We start from the raw sequence: 4,238 nt of genomic DNA, 5'->3' as shown, positions 1-4,238 counted from the left end.
GCTGCCAGTCAATGGGCATACATTTTAGTTGTACAAGATGAATAGTTCAAAAGTTCTCCTGTACAACACTGTGCCCGTAGTTAACAATACTGTACTGCATGCGTGAAGATTTTCTAACAAGGTAGATCTCATGTTAGATGTTCTTACAATAATTAAACAAAATAAAGACGACCATGCCATCCCAAATAAGCATGAAGAGTATTTGGATCAAATTAAAAAAATGCTCCAAGTGAGGGTTTTTAGTTGTAAGTGACAACAAGAGAATTCTTTGGCTGAAAGGATCCAAGGAAGGAAATATCCAAATGGTAGGAAGGAGAGGGGTGCAGGGGGCATCTACGACATTGGAATAAGAAAGTCAGGTACTGACTAGACTGGACTCTCCCTGGGTCTTTGTACTCTGCTTCTCTCTGTGTGTTGGCTTTTTTCTCTCATTGTGGCCTGTTTTCCACCAAATGGCTGACAAGATGGCTGTCAACAGATTTTGAGCTGTATTTCATTGCTTCTCATTGCTCTTCCCCAATTCCAGAACAACTCATGGAGAAGAACACTGATTCACCCACTTTGGTCAGGTGCCTGTTAGAGCTACTTCGGGCCCAGGGAAGCTAGGCCGCGTAATAACAAAAAATGCTGTATAGCTGTGTAGAGGAGGGCACATTTTTTTAAAAAAGTTTATTTATTTTGAAATAAAGAGAGCAAGCAGGGAAAGGGCAGAGGGAGAAGGAGAGGGAGAACGAGAATCAAGCGGGCTCCATGCTCAGTGCCGAGCCCAACACGGGGCTCGATCCCGCGACCGCGAGATCATGACTTGAGCCGGAACCGAGAGTTGGACACTCAACCTACTGAGCCACCCAGGCACCCCTGGGACGCATTTCTGGAAATAGAAGGCATTCCGTCAAAAATCCCTGAAAGGTCCACCACTCTATAGGGCCCCAGCCACCTAAGAGGATCGGAATCTTCCAACAACAGAGCTGGAAGTCACTGTGAGGACGAAGTCGTCCGGGTAACCAGGGGTCAGACCAACCAGGAGCCTTCTCAAAAGTCACAGAGAAAATCAGAGGCAAGAAGCATTGAGTGTGGTTCTCTTCAAAAGAATCATACTTGTCAGCTTCTCATAAACCCGCAACAGTGTGCGGTAGATTGTTGGTGCTGTTTAAAAAGGAATTGAGAATTCCCTCCTTCGTCTATGTTAGAAGGCAGGAGAGGGCCGGGGGACAACTGTCAGGAGGCATGCACTGTTCTCCGTGCTTCAGGTGCCTCGTGTCATTGGATCTTCAGAGCACACACACCATGCCTAGGCCTCCCCGTTTTACAGATGCGGAAAGTGAGGATCGGTAAAACAAGGTAACTTGCCTAAGGTCTCCCAGCGGGGAAGGGATAGTGCTCGCTGGCAGACACCAGGTTAGAGACCCTCTCTGTGGACCCCGCTGTGTGTAAAGTGTGGGAATGGATGGAGCTGACTGAGAATCGTCTCGGCCCCGATGTGGCGAAAACAGACTCCTTTCTGCCACCCCTGGGATAGATTCCTACTTTATCTCTGGGGGATGTTTACAGATTAGGAGTAATTGCCCCCCGTCTTTCCTACCTGCCCCACCAGGAAAGACAGCAGGCTTGTCCAGGAGATAAAAACTCAGATTTCCTCATCCCTTGCCCAGGAATCTGGAAGCTACCATCAGCCCTAGACCACGGAATCGGCCTGAGACGACTCTAACCAAGCCCACCACATTGCCTGGGCCTTGAGGTCAGCAGTACCTATACAAACCATAGTTTGGAAAGTTATATGTATTTTTTTTCTCTTTGATAATAACCAGGACATATTTTTTCAGAGAGAGAGACAGAGAGAGACACACAGAGAGAGACAGAGACAGAGCATGGCCGAGGGAGGGGCAGAGACAGAGAGGGAGACACAGAATGTGAAGCAGGCTCCAGGCTCTGAGCTGGCAGCACAGAGCCCACGCGGGGCTCGAACTTACAGACTGCGAGATCATGACCTGAGCCAAAGTCGGATGCTTAACCAACTGAGCCACCCAGGCGCCCTGGGACTATTATTATTTTTTTAGATATTTGACTTTCAACCACAAGCACATCACAATGACAGTAGTGGGTTGTCCATGCTGGGCCTCATTGCAGTGGCTTACAAATTATATTAAAATATTTATTTATTCCCTGAATAGTCTCCAGGGTTGCTAATTCCCTTCATAACGTCACCTTGTGCCAAAGCTGACAAAGCTAATGAAATTATCCTCCGTCCTTCCCCCTCCCCCAAAGCAATCATATCTTATAATCATATCTCAGGAACTCTTCGCACAAAGTCATTTGAAGTACTTTCGGGGACTGCATTATAAAGATGGGTTAGTGCTGTGAGTGTGGAATTCAATTTCTATGTTTTCAGCTGGTTGTCCAAGTATAAGAAGGCTTTCCTAGTCTTTAAGGGAGCCGTTTGTCTCCAGAAATAAGCAGTAATGCGATGTGACACGTACAGCCCTGGAGCTCTGCCTCGTCCCTCGGGCATGAGCACCCAGTGGGGGAGAGAGGCTCTGGTATCACTGAGAATCACGAAGGGCCACTTTTCTCAGACAGACTGCGTGACTCTCCAGGGAACTGCAGGAATGGCCAGGCTGTGCATTCTCTTTGTCAAGGCACTTAGATTCCTGATCTAGAACATTCTCTTCGGTGTGGTTCCGGATTCTGATTGTAGGGCCGCTTGAAAACGAAGAATGTCTGGAATGGAGATTTAGGAGAAAGGCTGGCCAGGATTAGAGCTCTCCCCTACCAATCTTACTGCGATTCCTGGGGCTGTTATTATTATTACTGTAATCTTCGGTAGAAATTTGCCAACTGTTTATAGTTATTTTATGCAGAAAAACAAGAGCAGACTGAGTATTGCTAAAGCACATTCAAAAATCGCTGATAACTAAAGAAAGACCCAGTCTATGGAGGAAGTACACAACCTGATTGTAGAAGTTGAAATGATTAGATGAAAAAGAAGTTGAAACGATAGAAATGATTAACTCATTTAATCCTTACAACCACCTGGGTAGACAGGTATTACCATCATTCTCATTTTTACAGATGAGGAAACTAAGGCACAGAGACTTAAAAAAAAAACAAAACAGAGTCAGTTACTCAACCTCTGTTATTTTTGCCCAGTCAATACCCACACCTGCTTCTGGCCACAGGACTCCATTTATCCTTGGGGAGCCACCTCCCCGTCCCCCCACTCTCGAGCCCACAATTTGCTCGAGGTTTGCTAACTCCCTGTGCCCCATCCCCCCACCAAGGGACTCGGGCCTAGGCCAATCAGCACATTCCACGCCCCTGACCACAATGTCCGGTTCAGGGATGACCACGGACAGTCCAACTGGAAACTTCCATGCAATGTTAAGAAAGGAGAACTTCCCTCTGCACTCCCCAAAGCCGGGAGGAGGTAAGCGGGGAGCCGCAGGAGGCGACTGGAGGCTGGGGCCACCCAAAGCCAAGCAGAACTGCAGGTGGAGAGAGATGGGCCAGATGATCTGTGAGGCCCTGCATCCAGCCACTCCCAAGGCCTGTGCTGGATTCTTCTCACTCTTGTTTTTGTTTTTTACTTCACTTTTGTTTTCAAAGATCATTGCAAGGTTGCATAACCATTGCCACCAATTCCAGAAAGTGTTCGCCGTCCCGAAAAGAAACTCACTAGCCGTCACTCCCTGTGCTCTGTGCCCACCAGACTCTGCAGCCGGCATTGGGGCCCTGGCTGCCCCAGGTTTAAAACAGAAGTGACACTTTCCAAGAGGTGGAAGGCGACTGAGTGGCTGTGACCTGTGGGCTCCCCCGATGACTGGGACATTGCCACCCCCTGTGGTCTATGCAAGATTGTCATTGAATCCCCCCAATTCAAAGCCTTTCCCACAAAAAGGGAAATCACTGATGGGCTCAGCGTCCCCCGGTTGCCACCCCTGTGACGAGGCTCCTGCTTCTGGGCGTACAGATTGCATACCGTTTGCATCGACATAGAACTTGCCTCCTCTTTGACTTTTGTTTCTGCTTAAACTCCATTTGCACAAAATTTACTAGTAGAATCGACTTGACTGAGAAGCTGAGTTGGGGGAGATAAGGGAGGGAAGATACACACAGCTCCAAAATGAACAACAACCTTCCCTGCTCTCACCACAGCCACCATTCTCAGAGACTCCTCAGGTTTTCCTTTCACTTGGGGCAGCCCCATGCCACCCGCTGACTACTCTCCCTATGCACACTCC

Source organism: Leopardus geoffroyi, chromosome D2 (genome assembly GCF_018350155.1).
Source record: "Leopardus geoffroyi isolate Oge1 chromosome D2, O.geoffroyi_Oge1_pat1.0, whole genome shotgun sequence".
NCBI lineage: Eukaryota > Metazoa > Chordata > Mammalia > Carnivora > Felidae > Leopardus > Leopardus geoffroyi.
This window is presented reverse-complemented; position numbering follows the sequence as displayed.